At 43.3% G+C, this 16,027-nt stretch overlaps 1 protein-coding gene across 1 annotated transcript in view; it reads left to right on the top strand.

Annotated features, from left to right (window-relative positions):
* The first annotated feature begins 1,068 nt into the window (after positions 1-1,068).
* Positions 1,069-16,027, top strand: part of mier2 (mesoderm induction early response 1, family member 2) — a 60,308-nt gene continuing 45,349 nt past the window's right edge. Inside the window, exon 1 of the mRNA XM_061976265.2 lies at positions 1,069-1,101. The gene's annotated coding sequence lies outside the window, so the exon portion shown is untranslated. The remainder of the gene's footprint in view (positions 1,102-16,027) is intronic.

The raw sequence follows: 16,027 nt of genomic DNA on the forward strand, positions 1-16,027 counted from the left end.
TGTGTGTGTGTGTGTGTGTGTGTGTGTGTGTTACTCTGCTAGATACTTGTATATACTCTTTTTACTGTGTGTGTGTGTGCTTGCTAGATACTTGTATATACTCTTTTTACTGTGTGTGTGTGTGTGTGTGTGTGTGTGTTACTCTGCTAGATACTTGTATATACTCTTTTTACTGTGTGTGTGTGTGTGTGTGTGTGCGTTACTCTGCTAGATACTTGTATATACTCTTTTTACTTTGTGTGTGTGCTTGCTAGATACTTGTATATACTCTTTACTGTGTGTGTGTGTGTGTGTGTGTGTGTGTGTGTGTGTGTGTGTGTGTGTGTGTGTGTGTGTGTTACTCTGCTAAATACTTGTATATACTCTTTTTACTGTGTGTGTGTGTGTGCTTGCTAGATACTTGTATATACTCTTTTTACTGTGTGTGTGTGTGTGTGTGTGTGTGTTACTCTGCTAAATACGTGTATATACTCTTTTTACTGTGGGTGTTACTCTGCTAGATACAGTAAAAAGAGTATATACAAGTATCTAGCAAGCACACACACACAGTAAAAAGAGTATATACAAGTATCTAGCAGAGTAATACACACACACACACACACACACACACACACACACAGTAAAAAGAGTATATACAAGTATCTAGCAGAGTAACACACACACACACACACACACACACACAGTAAAAAGAGTATATACAAGTATCTAGCAGAGTAACACACACACACACACACACACACACACACACACACACACACACACACACACAGTAAAAAGAGTATATACAAGTATCTAGCAGAGTAACACACACACACACACTAAAAAGAGTATATACAAGTATCTAGCAGAGTAACACACACACACACACACACACAGTAAAAAGAGTATATACAAGTATCTAGCAGAGTAACACACACACACACACACACACACACACACACAGTAAAAAGAGTATATACAAGTATCTAGCAGAGTAACACACACACACACACACACACACACACACAGAGAGAGAGAGAGAGAGTGAGCGGCGCTCCAGCACAGAAGAGAGCGACAACATCCGGGACAGTGATCTCGCGCAGGAGCGCAATGGCGGCGGAGGTAAGTGAGCGTGTGAGTGGATCACAACGAGGCTGCTCAAGTCTCTCTCACGGCGGGCGAATCGAGGCCGATCGGCGGCGCTCGTTGAGCCGGACTCGAAGGGCGTGTGCCTCGGCGCTTCGCTCGGCCAACTTCTCGCGGGGCGGAACGTAGCAGCGTGGGGGTTAAAGTGTGTGTGGGGGTGGGGAGGAGGAGGAGGAGGGTGGAGAAATGGAGAAGCTCTCCGGCGTTTGGAGCCTCTCTGCCCGCCTTAAAGAGCCTCCCTGCCCGCCTTAAAGAGCCACTCCACCCCCTCTCCTGGGGAGGAACCGCGCGGCACTAATGTAGCTAACATCCGAAGAAAAGACTCGACGCGGCCGCGCTCAAACTTTTCTCTTCTGGAAAAAGTTGTCGTTGTTGGTCTCCGTCGTGTCTTTTGTGGACATTTTTAACTTCTTCTTGCCGAGAGGAAGAGGAGAGGCGTTCAGCACCAAGTGGCAGGAAAGCGCCCCTGGTCACACGCACGCTACGCGGGGGTGTGCGTGTACGTGTGTGTGCGTGTGTGTGTGTGCCCTGGTCACATACACACACACACACCCACACAAGTAGTGATAGACCTGGTCACACACAAGTAGTGTTAGCCCTGGTCACACACAAGTAGTGTTAGCCCTGGTCACACACAAGTAGTGTTAGCCCTGGACACATACACACACACAAGTCAAGTTAGCCCTGGTCACACACACACACACACATAAGTAGTGTTAGCCCTGGTCACACACAAGTAGTGTTAGCCCTGGTCACACACACACACACACACACACACACACACACACACACACACACACACACACACACACACAAGTAGTGTTAGCCCTGTTCACACACACACAAGTAGTGTTAGCCCTGGCCACACACACACAAACACAAGTAGTGTTAGCCCTGGTCACACACACACACACACCCACACAAGTAGTGTTAGCCCTGGTCACACACAAGTAGTGTTAGCCCTGGTCACACACACACACACACACACACACACACACACACACACACACACACACACACACACACACACACACACACACAAGTAGTGTTAGCCCTGGTCTCACACACACACACACACAAGTAGTGTTAGTCCTGGTCACACACAAGTAGTGTTAGCCCTGGTCACACACTTTAGTGTTAGCCCTGGTCACACACACACAAGTAGTGTTAGCCCTGGTCACACACTAGTGTTAGCCCTGGTCACACACACATGCACACACCCACACACAAGTAGTGTTAGTCCTGGTCACACACAAGTAGTGTTAGCCCTGGTCACACACACACACACAAGTCGTGTTAGCCCTGGTCACCCACACACACACACACACAAGTCGTGTTAGTCCTGGTCACACACAAGTAGTGTTAGCCCTGGTCACACACACACACACACACAAGTAGTGTTAGCCCTGGTCACACACACACAAGTAGTGTTAGCCCTGGTCACACACAAGTAGTGTTAGCCCTGGTCCCACACAAGTAGTGTTAGCCCTGGTCACACACAAGTAGTGTTAGCCCTGGTCACACAAGTAGTGTTAGCCCTGGTCACACACACACGCACACAAGTAGTGTTAGCCCTGGTCACACACAAGTAGTGTTAGCCCTGGTCCCACACAAGTAGTGTTAGCCCTGGTCACACACAAGTAGTGTTAGCCCTGGTCACACAAGTAGTGTTAGCCCTGGTCACACACACACGCACACAAGTAGTGTTAGCCCTGGTCACACACAAGTAGTGTTAGCCCTGGTCACACACACACACACACACACACAAGTAGTGTTAGCCCTGGTCACACACAAGTAGTGTTAGCCCTGGTCACACACACACAAGTAGTGTTAGCTCTGGTCACACACACACGCACAAGTAGTGTTAGCCCTGGTCACACACACACACAAGTAGTGTTAGTCCTGGTCACACACAAGTAGTGTTAGCCCTGGTCACACACTTTAGTGTTAGCCCTGGTCACACACAAGTAGTGTTAGCCCTGGTCACACACACACACACACACACACACAAGTAGTGTTAGCCCTGGTCACACACACACAAGTAGTGTTAGCTCTGGTCACACACACACACACAAGTAGTGTTAGCCCTGGTCACACACAAGTAGTGTTAGCCCTGGTCACACACACACACACACACACACACACACACACACAAGTAGTGTTAGCCCTGGTCACACACAAGTAGTGTTAGCCCTGGACACATACACGCGCACACACACACACATGTAGTGTTAGCCCTGGTCACACACAAGTAGTGTCAGCCCTGGTCACACACAAGTGGTGTTAGCCCTGGTCACACACAAGTAGTGTTAGCCCTGGTCACACACACACACACACACACAAGTAGTGTTAGCCCTGGTCACACACACATGCACACACGCACACACAAGTAGTGTTAGTCCTGGTCTCACACACACACACACACACAAGTAGTGTTAGCCCTGGTCACACACACATACACACACACACACAAGTAGTGTTAGTCCTGGTTACACACAAGTAGTGTTAGCCCTGGTCTCACACACACACACACACACACACACACACACACACACACACACACACACACACACACACACACACACACACACACACACACACACACACACACACACACGTAGTGTTAGCCCTGGACACATACACGCGCACACACACAAGTAGTGTTAGCCCTGGTCACACACAAGTAGTGTTAGCCCTGGTCACACACACACACACACACACACACACACACACAAGTAGTGTTAGCGCTGGTCACACACAAGTAGTGTTAGCCCTGGTCACACACACACACGTAGTGTTAGCCCCGGTCACACGCACACAAGTAGTGTTAGCTCTGGTCACACACACACACAAGTAGTGTTAGCCCTGGTCACACACAAGTAGTGTTAGCCCTGGTCACACACAAGTAGTGTTCGCCCTGGTCACACACACATACACACAAGTAGTGTTAGCCCTGGTCACACACAAGTAGTGTTCGCCCTGGTCACACACAAGTAGTGTTAGCCCTGGTCACACACACACACACACACACACACACACACACACACACACACACACACACACACACACACACATATATAAACACACACACACACACACACACACACACACAAAACACGAGTTCTTGTCTTACATGGGTGTCAGGTTCAAACACTGATGACATCTATTAAACAGACAAGAAGCAAGGAATCATGCAGAGACAGAGTTCAATTTTACTCATGAGGAGAGACGTTTTGGGCTGTACTCTTAGTTACAGATCCAACCTACGCTCTCAGGTACAGTCCCACGTGCTCCTCTATTTATTTGGGGGGGTCCCTGGTTACATCACTGAGGCTGCTTCTGAAGGAAGGGGGGTAATTTCAGCAGCCCCAGTTGGACACAATATATGATTATTCGCAAATGTGCTGACACTCGTGATGTCGCCCTGTCTCTGCTTTGTCTGCGTCACGGTACTCGATGTTCTGGACACAAACACTGATACGAGGCGACTCGCAATCTTGGATTTGCAAGTTGTCCCTTTGCACAGATAGAAAAGTACAACTTCAGCACAATTGATAATAACTATAGCAACGGCCTTTAAGCATAAGAGTTGTGTGATGACGTACACATAATTATTCTAACAGTGGGGGATTGTGAAATTCTCCCAAAAAGTGCAATTCCTTTTTCGATTACTGTTGCACCTTTAATTAGTAAACCCGTACTAATTAGGGATGTGTATGGTTCTGATTTTATCGATACCATATATTCTTTATCGATACCGGTATTCATCGGCACTTTATTGTAGTTGGTGTAAAAAAAAAAGATGTGGAGAAAAAAAAGTTTTATTAGCACAAGCGGTTGTACACCAGCAACATCATGTAACATCTCACAGCGGGAGGGAGCTACTATGCATATCCAACTTCTCTAACCTTTTGCTATCTGCTGATTTGTTTTTGGAATATGCATCATTCCTGAACATTTTAAATCAAACCATGGAGGCTGGCGGTGACATTTATAAAACAATCTTGCCTTCCTTTATACTTCCGTAGAACAAATTGTTTGGAATTTGCCAATTTGGTGACGTTTTTTTGCCAAGTGTGACGTCCATATATGGTATGAATTTACCCAAAGTGCTTTGCGCGGGTCCGCCATTGTAGTCTCGACGCTTTAGTCCGTAAGCTCCTTCTTTTTCGCTATCCTCTTGTTGTGGGGGCGGACTGGCTCGCACATGCACATGCATCCTCCACAAAAAACAATTACAATATGGATGTCGGGGAGAAGACGCAGTCGAAGTGGAGGCACGTAAATAACGCCACCCGCAAAATGGCGGATTCTGAAGAGACGGCCAGAAAGCAGTTTAAAGATAGTCTGTAAAAGATTTTCTATGCAAAATTTAGAGCAAATAACCACCATTACGTGTTATGTAGAGCAGTGTTTTTCAACCTTTTTTGAGCCAAGGCACATTTTTTAATTAAAAAATTGCGTAGGCACACCACCAGCAGACGTCATTCAAAAAAGAAACCCAGTTGACAGTAGGGCTGCAGCTAACGATTATTTTTCTATCGATTAATCTATAGATTATTTTTTTCGATTAATCGGTTAATCTATAGATTATTTTTTTCGATTAATCTATAGATTATTTTTCCTTTTACCGATTATTTTTTTTATTTAAAATGAAGAGGAAAAAATAAATGTAGGCCAGTTTTTTCAAAAGGCAAGGCTTTTATTTACAAAAAAAAAAAAGTATGGCCACTCAGTCAACATTGACAACAACATGACAAAATATTCTGTAACAATGTAAACATTTAAAACTTTTAACATTTAACAAAATTAAAAGTAGCTTATTTGCTTTTTAATGTGCAAATATAAAAGTAAACATCCAGTGCAAATCTTAATATTCTGGAATAGTATAAGCATTTCAAAAGTAAAAGTATTGCTTATTTTGCTTTAAAATGTGCAAAAATAAAGATAAACATCCAATACAAAAAAGTGCAAAACGGAAATATTCTGTAACAAGTGTAAACATTTCAACAAAAGTAAAAGTATTGCTTATTTGCTAAAATGTGCAAAAATAAAGCTAAACATCCAATACAAAAAAGTGTACAGTGTAAACATTTCAACAAAAGTAAAAGTATTGCTTATTTTGCTTAATAACACAACAATGATAGTATGATTAAAGTGAAAGTGAATTGTTGGTTTGTACATAGTATATGTAACTGTTAATGTTGTAAAAGGTATTTGCACAACTAATTAACGTTAGCGTTTGTGACACGTCTTGTGCCGTGGGGTTCTTTCAGGACCGACAGACTGAACGCCAGACGGCTTTGCCAGGTTTACAATCTTTTAATTTTAATTTTTAATTTTTTTTTTATTTTAATTTTTCTTCCAACTCTTTTCTCTTTCTTTCCTCGCTTTTCAGCTCCTCTTCCTCGCTCGCTCGTCGTCCCCTGTCTCTTGCGGCGTCGCTCCCGGCGCGCCCCGCCTCGCCGCTCGCTCGCCGCCGCCGCCTCTCCACAGCGTTAAAGAGGAGCGCGTCTTTGTAAACACTGAACAGGCACGCCAAACGCGCTTCTCAGAGCAAACGGTGCTTTAGTTTATGAATTTACAACACAGATACAAATGACACATTCATGTTTTTGTGTAATAATGACAACGTATACGCACGCGGACGATTGACTTGTTGATGGTGATGGCAAGAACGCTGTCGGGGGTTTTCTTTTCAAATGTTCGTTCATAGCCGTTGTGCTGCTATGATAGGCCATTTCCGCTCGACACAGTGTGCATACAACAACATTATTAGGCCGTTTATTGAAATACTCCCACACTTTTGACGACTTTTGGCGTGCTTTTTTCCCCTCGCTCGCATCGTCTGCTTTGCGCTCCGCCATGACAGTAGTGTGACGTAAATATGCGACGCGCCGACGCACAAAAACGGCGTCGACGTATTTACGTAACCGATGACGTCGACTACGTCGACGCGTCGTTTCAGCCTTAGTTGACAGTAAAAAGTCGTTGTCGCAGTTATTGGATATGACTTTAAAGCATAACCAAGCATGCATCACTATAGCTCTTGTCTCAAAGTAGGTGTACTGTCACCACCTGTCACATCACATCCTGACTTATTTGGACTTGTTTACTGTTTTCCTGTGTGTAGTGTTTTAGTTCTTGTCTTGTGCTCCTATTTTGGTGACTTTTTCTCTTTTTTTTGGTATTTTCCTGTAGCAGTTTCATGTCTTCCTTTGAGCGATATTTCCCGCATCTACTTTGTTTTAGCAATCGAGAATATTTCAGTTGTTTTCATCCTTCTTTGTGGGGACATTGTTGATTGTCATGTCATGTTCGGATGTACATCGTCTTTGCTCGGCAGTAAGTCTTTGCTGTCGTCCAGCATTCTGTTTTTGTTGACTTTGTAGCCAGTTCAGTTTTAGTTTCGTTCTGCATAGCCTTCCCTAAGCTTCAATGCTTTTTCTTAGGGGCACTCAACTTTTGTTTATTTTTTGGTTTAAGCATTAGATACCTTTTTACCTGCACCCTGCCTCCCGCTGTTTCCGACATCTACAAAGCAACTAGCTACCGGCTGCCACCTACTGATATGGAAGAGTATTACACGGTTACTCTGCCGAGCTCTAGACAGCACCGACACTCAACAACAACACACCATTTGCAGACTATAATTACTGGTTTGCAAACAATGTTTTTAACCCAAATAGGTGAAATTAGATCATCTCCCACGGCACACCAGACTGTATCTCACGGCACACTAGTACGCTTAACTGGAGAAAATATTTATGTATGGCATTCATGTGCAGAGCACAGACCTTTTACATGATATATCAAATATATAATACAACCAATTAGCATGGTAGGTAGGTGTGCATTAGAGATGCGCGGATAGGCAATTATTTCATCCGCAACCGCATCAGAAAGTCGTCAACCACCCGCCATCCACCCGATGTAACATTTGATCAGAACCGCACCCGCCCGCCATCCGCCCGCACCCGCCCGTTGTTATATATCTAATATAGACGATGCAAGGCATTAGTGAGGTTATAAAGCTTTTGCCTGTTAAAGAAAGGAGACTGATCCAATGCAGCACAGACATTCGCGTGCCACGCTGTCACGACCCAGACGCACACCAGTGCGCAATCATATGGGAGCCGCGCTGAGCGCACCTCCAAGCGCGTCTCGCTGCCGGCGACGGCCGGGTATGGGCCCGACGCTCCAGCGCCATCCATTTTCAGGGCTAGTTGATTCGGCAGGTGGGTTGTTACACACTCCTTAGCGGGTTCCGACGTCCATGGCCACCGTCCTGCTGTCTATATCAACCAGGGTGAGCCCCACCCCTTTCTTGAGCGCACTGCGCGCGGAGTGACCCCTGTTACGCGCCCCCGGCAACAGGGGTGGCAAGCAGGTAAGCTGCGCGGGCGGAGCGCGCGGAGTGACCCCTGTTACGAGCCCCCGGCCACGGGGGTGGCGGGCAGGTAAGCTGCTTACCTGCTGCGCGTGACGCCGGCCGCGGCGAAGGCGGACGAGGCGGGGTGTCGGTGCGGTGGGCGCGGTGGTGACCCTGGACGTGCGTCGGGCCCTTCTCGCGGATCGCCTCAGCTACGGCTCCCGGTGGGGCCCTCTCGGGGGAAGGGGCCTCGGTCCCGGACCCCGGCGAGGCGTCGGGGGCCTTCTCCGCTCCGTAAAAGTGTCCATCTCTTCTTCTTTTTTTCTTCTGTTGTGGCATATGCTGCAGGTGCCTGCTCGTTTTTCGTATGTGGGTAACAACATTTAACTATGTATATATATTTACCAATTGGTTTAACTGCCACCCGCCTGAATCTATTTAAAATAAAAAAAAATTTTATTTCAACCGCCCGACCCGACCCGCGGATAAAATCAATTTTTTTTTAATTTCATCCGCCCGATCCGCGGATAATCCGCGGACTCCGCGGTTGTGCCCGCAAACCGCGCATCTCTAGTAGGTGTGCATTTAAGCAAGGTGTGTTTTGATGCTACGTAAATGCGGCGCGACAGAGACATGTCGGAGCAACTTTATGGATTATTATATTCATTTAAATACTCACTTTTTTGAGGGGATTGATATTGGCCTGTGGATTACTGGATCGCTAAAAGGACGGTTGATAAGCACCTGAAGTGTCATAATTACGACAATCAGCCGGATTAAACAAAAATACAGACAGCCGTATCAAAACTGACCGGTACTCATAATGAATGCATACCTGCCAACTACTCCGGTTTTCCCGTAATTAGTACGGTTTTCATCAACCTATTCCGGGTTACGGTTGCAGTGATAAAAAATACGGTTTTTCATTAATTAAAAAAAAATAAAAAAAATTTAAGTTTTATTCACGAAATCGCGTAACAACAATGACAATCGACACTGCTTCCCGTAACTTCCTATCGAGCCATTCCGAATGCCATGCGCGAGGCTATTTATAGCACCGCTGCCAAGCACGAGGCACCAGTTGCCATTGTTTCCAAACGAGCGAACGATCATGGAATCAGCCGGAGAAAAATCGCAAACCAGTCTTAAACCGAAAAGAAAACCGCAGTCATTCCGTGAAGAATATTCAAAAGCCTATCCGGGAATAATTATCCGTTCCAAAAAGGGTGAAAACTACGCGAATTGCACCTTGTGCAGACAAGATTTTTCCATCGGACACGGAGGAATTAGCGATGTAAAAGACCACGTTGGGACAAAAAAAACACAAGTCTAATGCCGTTGCTAGCGATACAAGTGGAAAACTTTCAACGTTTTTCGTCGCCCAAACAGATTCTTTGGATGTGATAAATGCCGAAGTTTTATTTACGGAGGCAATAATTGAGCAAACAAAAAGGTAATGACACCAATGTTATCTATTGGAATTGTTTAGTACTGTTATACTGTTAAAAGTGTTTATACTATTTATGCTTTCAAGTCCAAGTTGAAGAAATCTTGTTAAATGTTGACAGCATAACTACCAAAATACAGAAGTATGTCCTTAATATTTTTGCAGTGCTATTTCTGTTGAAAAGTTCAAATGATTACATTAGAGATGTGATGTGCCACTTTTCAAGTGTCTGATGGCTTCAATTAATTTTCATTCATTTTGAATTATTTTGAAAGGCTTACAAAAAAGCTACATTTGAATTGTAATTCCATGCTATTGACAGGACTATTAATTTTAATGAAGTTAGCTTACCATGTTTACAGTATGATAATTGTGATAGAAATGTGAATTTTAGGCACAGAATATTTTTTACAATTGAACAAGGCAGTAGATTATACAAGCTTGGACAGAAAGTTAATAATGACACCAATTTTTTTTTTAATGGAATTGTTTAGTACTGTTTTACCATTTGTTTACTGTAAAAGTGTTTATAGTGTTTATACTTTCAATTAACAAATTGAAGTCTTGTGAAAGGTTGACAGGATAACTGGCATTAACTGTCAAAATCATTTCAAACTATTGAAGTTAGCTTACAGAATAAACATGTCAATCAACCCATATGATTTTTGCTGTAATATTTTTGTTTTGAAAAGTCACTGTGACTGATAGAAAAGTGATAGTTTTAGCAACATTTTAACCTGTCGGAATGCTAATAATCATTTTGCGTCAGGGGGGGGGCGAAACCTGAACCCCCCACCAGAACTTTGTCCTGGACCTACCGGGGCCTGCGGCCCCTGGACCCTGGCTACTAGGTTTTTCTGATTTCAAAAGTTGGCAGGTATGTGCATGGGTAGAAGAACACACAGCATTGTGGTGACTATTAGGGCTGCAACCGTTAATTTGATTACAAAAAAGCTTATATTTGTATTCTCTTGCTTCGATTATTTGTTTAATGCGCATTATTAATAATAAATTCATCAAATCCTGCACGGCATGGAGTGCCCGGAACTTGAAATACATGGTTTCATGTGATGGAGCACACATGAGAGCGGGGTGTGTGGGTACCGTGATCTGTGTGGCAGCCAACAGCGAAGATTTAGGGTTTTTGCTACATTTATTAGGGAAAAAAAAGAATGAAGGTTATGGCAAGTGAAAAATATTTTCCCTAAACCACGCATTGAGGCTAAAAAAGGGTGTTTTATTCGATTCGTCGATTACCGTATTTTCCGCACCATAAGGCGCCCTGGGTTATAAGCCGCGCCTTCAATGAACGGCATATTTCAAAACTTTGTCCACCTATAAGCCGCCCCGTGTTATAAGCCGCATCTAACTGCGCTAAAGGAATGTCAAAAAAACAGTCAAATAGGTCAGTCAAACTTTAATAATATATTAAAACCAGCGTGATGTGGGCGCGCATGGAGTCGTATATCAACATGGACGGAGCTGCGTGAAAAAAGCCACCCGGCCTCTTCGCGTAAACTTAAACTTACCTTAACCACTCGCTCATCTTTTCTTCATCCATCCCTTCGAGTTAGCTTTTATGATGACGCCGGCTGGAAAGGTCTCTTTTGGCAAGGTCTTCCTTTTGAATATCACCATGGGTGGAAGTTTCTGGCCATTAGCATGGCAAGCTAGAACCACAGTGAAGGATGACTTCTCATTCCCTGTGGTGCGAATATTCACCGTACGTGCTTCCGTTGTATCCACAGTGCGGTTCACAGGAATATCAGTTGCTGTGAAATAGTAATCCGTGTGTGGATGGAGAGATTGCGTCTTTTCATGAACCGGATCCCTGTCGTTTAGTAGGAGCCATTTTGTGGTCTTTACAGATGTAAACACACAAAGGAAATGAAACGGTAATATCCGCGCGCTTTTTCTTCTTCTACGCGGGCGGGTGGTTGCTTACTGTAGAAGAAGAAGCGCTTCCTGTTCTATGGGGGCGGGTGCTTACCTTGGCGGTTGCTTGCGTAGAAGAAGAAGCGCTTCCTGTTCTACCGGGAAAAAAGATGGCGGCTGTTTACCGAAGTTGCGAGACCGAAACTTTATGAAAATGAATCTTAATATTTATCCATATATAAAGCGCACCGGGTTATAAGGCGCACTGTCAGCTTTTGAGAAAATTTGTGGTTTTTAGGTGCGCCTTATAGTGCGGAAAATACGGTAAATGAGTCAATTGCTAAAATGATCGACAGCTTCAGCTCTAGTTAGGCTCAACAAAAAGGGACATTTTAATCTTTGGGGGGTATTTTTTTAAATCCTAACATCCTGCTCATGTCTGCCCTGGTAGCCTGGCAAACGTCCATTTTGTTCTGTGAACTTGCACTATTTATCTCATGCAGTTGTTTTGGGGGTTTGTGTGTGTGTGGTTTTGGGATCTGCAGCATTTTTCTTTTGCGTTTGTTTTTAATCATGCACCGTTTATGCATTGGCAACATTTTCTTGTTGCGGCGGCTTTATGGTGTTTTTTTGGTTTCAGGTCATTTCTGCGTTTGAAGCGTTTTGATGTTGCTCTGTGTTTTAGCCGAAACAGGAATCTATATGTTGTCATTGTTGACTGTCTTTCAGATTAGTAACTGTGAGGTCAGAGATCTCTGACCTCAGACTGGGATTGTGGAATGCAAATCGAAGTCTGTAACCTTTTTTTACACAGAGATTGAACAAAATGCCTGTCAGAGCCCCAACAGTAGAGTTTCCTTTGCATTGTATACAGAACTTAAACTGGTAGTGGGATCGTTTCTAATTGATAACTTGGTGCACAGCACTGGTGGAACGCAGTAAAGAGAGTAGGGCTGCAACGATGAATCCATCAATTTATACTCTGTTGCTTCAATTTATTGTTAAAGGGTAACCAATAAAATATTATGAAATCTGGACAGAATAAAATAAGGTAAAAGAAGTTGAATAAAAGGTAAAGCATGGTAAAAATAAGTAAAAAATAAGGTGAAAAGGGTAAGTTATAGGTAAAATAAGGTAAATAGAAGCCAAAAATGATTAATAGAAGGTACTAAAATTGTAAATAGAAGGTAAAACCAGGCAAATAGAAAGTAAAAGTAGTAAAAAGGTAGATAGAAAGTCAAGAATGGACTATAGAGGGTGAAAAAAGGTAAATGGAAGGTACAATAAGGTAAATAGAAGGTTACAAAATAAATTAAAGCTGCAAGCAGCGTTGGTCGGGCCCGCGTATTTGGCAGGTGTTAGTCCTAAGTGTCCCAATACTTTTGTCCAGTTTTAGTCCCAAGTGTCCCAATACTTTTGGCAAGTTGTAGTCCTAAGTGTCCCAATACTTTTGTCAAGTTGTAGTCCCAAGTGTCCCAATACTTTTGTCCAGTTTTCGGCCTAAGTGTCCCAATACTTTTGTCCAGTTTTCGGCCTAAGTGTCCCAATACTTTTGTCCAGTTTTCGGCCTAAGTGTCCCAATACTTTTGTCCAGTTTTCGGCCTAAGTGTCCCAATACTTTTGTCCGGTGGTAGTCATAAGTGTCCCAATACTTTTGTCCAGTTTTCGGCCTAAGTGTCCCAATACTTTTGTCCGGTGGTAGTCATAAGTGTCCCAATACTTTTGTCCAGTTTTCGGCCTAAGTGTCCCAATACTTTTGTCCAGTTTTCGGCCTAAGTGTCCCAATACTTTTGTCCGGTGGTAGTCATAAGTGTCCCAATACTTTTGTCCAGTTTTCGGCCTAAGTGTCCCAATACTTTTGTCCAGTTTTCGGCCTAAGTGTCCCAATACTTTTGTCCAGTTTTCGGCCTAAGTGTCCCAATACTTTTGTCCGGTGGTAGTCATAAGTGTCCCAATACTTTTGTCCAGTTTTCGGCCTAAGTGTCCCAATACTTTTGTCCGGTGGTAGTCATAAGTGTCTCAATGCTTTTGTCCAGTTTTCGGCCTAAGTGTCCCAATACTTTTGTCCGGTGGTAGTCATAAGTGTCCCAATACTTTTGTCCAGTTTTCGGCCTAAGTGTCCCAATACTTTTGTCCAGTTTTCGGCCTAAGTGTCCCAATACTTTTGTCCAGTTTTCGGCCTAAGTGTCCCAATACTTTTGTCCGGTGGTAGTCATAAGTGTCCCAATACTTTTGTCCAGTTTTCGGCCTAAGTGTCCCAATACTTTTGTCCAGTTTTCGGCCTAAGTGTCCCAATACTTTTGTCCAGTTTTCGGCCTAAGTGTCCCAATACTTTTGTCCGGTGGTAGTCATAAGTGTCCCAATACTTTTGTCCAGTTTTCGGCCTAAGTGTCCCAATACTTTTGTCCGGTGGTAGTCATAAGTGTCCCAATACTTTTGTCCAGTTTTCGGCCTAAGTGTCCCAATACTTTTGTCCAGTTTTAGTCCCAAGTGTCCCAATACTTTTGGCAAGTTGTAGTCCTAAGTGTCCCAATACTTTTGTCCAGTTGTAGTCCCAAGTGTCCCAATACTTTTGTCCAGTTTTCGGCCTAAGTGTCCCAATACTTTTGTCCAGTTTTCGGCCTAAGTGTCCCAATACTTTTGTCCAGTTTTCGGCCTAAGTGTCCCAATACTTTTGTCCGGTGGTAGTCATAAGTGTCCCAATACTTTTGTCCAGTTTTCGGCCTAAGTGTCCCAATACTTTTGTCCAGTTTTCGGCCTAAGTGTCCCAATACTTTTGTCCAGTTTTCGGCCTAAGTGTCCCAATACTTTTGTCCGGTGGTAGTCATAAGTGTCCCAATACTTTTGTCTAGTGTACCTACCTTGTCTGCATTGTGTGGGCACGCTGGTGCTTCCTGCTTTTAAGCAGCCATCTTAAAAAAAACAGCAGCGCAGCAGCATCAGCGCAGCGGGTCTTTGAAGGGTCATAAAATCACAAGGGTTTAATCTCTCTCCTGTGTTAGTTTGAAGCCGAAACGACAAACGCGCTCAGAGGAGATAGATTTTGAAGGAAGGTGACCGGTTTTTACAAAAAAATTGTTTTGAAGGGGGAATAGCAAACTTCCTGTTGATTTTTGCTGGGGGTTGTCAATTTATGAAATGTAGGTCTAAGTGAGACCTACATAGAGGTTTTTGTTTCATGTCTCTCCGACTTTCCCAGTGGGAGTTACAGGCAGTTTTGTCATTTTTTTCTTCCAAGGAGCAGTTTTTTCTGTGTTTTATTCAAAAATTGCGGTAGAGCGCAATTTTGAGATTTGGGGTTAGGTTTTTTTATTAGATCGCAATTTCTGCTAGTCCTGATGTGTGCGTTCAGTTTGGTGAGTTTTGAAGCATGTTAAGGGGGTCAAATTACAGCTCAAAGAGGCAAAAGTGACTGTTTTTAGTACTTTTTTGTCTTGAAGGGGGAATTGCCAGCTTCCTGTTGATTTTAGCCCTATTATGAAATGTAGGTCTAAGTGAGACCTACATAGAGGTTTTTGTTTCATGTCTCTCCGACCTTCCTAGTGGGAGTTACAGGCAGTCTAGTTTGTTTTTTTCCTAGGGGGCGCTAGAGCGCAATTTTGAGTTTTGTGGTTCGTTTTTTTTTTTAAAAAGGCAATTTTCGCAGGTCCTGATGTGTGGGTCAAATATGGTGAGTTTTGAAGCATGTTAAGTGGGTCAAATTACAGTTTAATGTGGCGGCGGAAGAATAAAGAATAAAGAATAAAACCTTACAAATTCAATAGGTCCTTATGTCCCATTGCATAACTTATACAATGGGCCATGCGGGCCCTAATAAAAGATCAACTAAGGTAAATCAAATGTAAAATGAGGAATATAGGAGGTAAAAGAAGTAAATAAAAGGTCAAATAAGGTAATACAAAAGGTAAATAGAAGGTAAAGCTAGTAAATAAAAGGTCAAATAAGGAATAGAGAAGGTTATAATAAGTTAGAAAAAAAGGTAAAAGTAGAAAATAAAATGTAAAAAATGGTAAATAAAAGGTAAATTCCAGGTAACATAAGTTTAATAAAATGTAAGGTAAGGTTACTGAAAAGAAAACAAAGTCAGATAGAGGGTAAATAAAAGGTTAAATAGAAGGTAAACAAAATGTAAATAAGAAATGTAGAAGGTAAAAAAGTTCAAAGAAGGTAAATAGAAGGTAATGAAGGTTATGGCGAGTACAAAATTC

The sequence above is a fragment of the Nerophis lumbriciformis genome, linkage group LG14, assembly GCF_033978685.3.
Source record: "Nerophis lumbriciformis linkage group LG14, RoL_Nlum_v2.1, whole genome shotgun sequence".
Classification (NCBI taxonomy): domain Eukaryota; kingdom Metazoa; phylum Chordata; class Actinopteri; order Syngnathiformes; family Syngnathidae; genus Nerophis; species Nerophis lumbriciformis.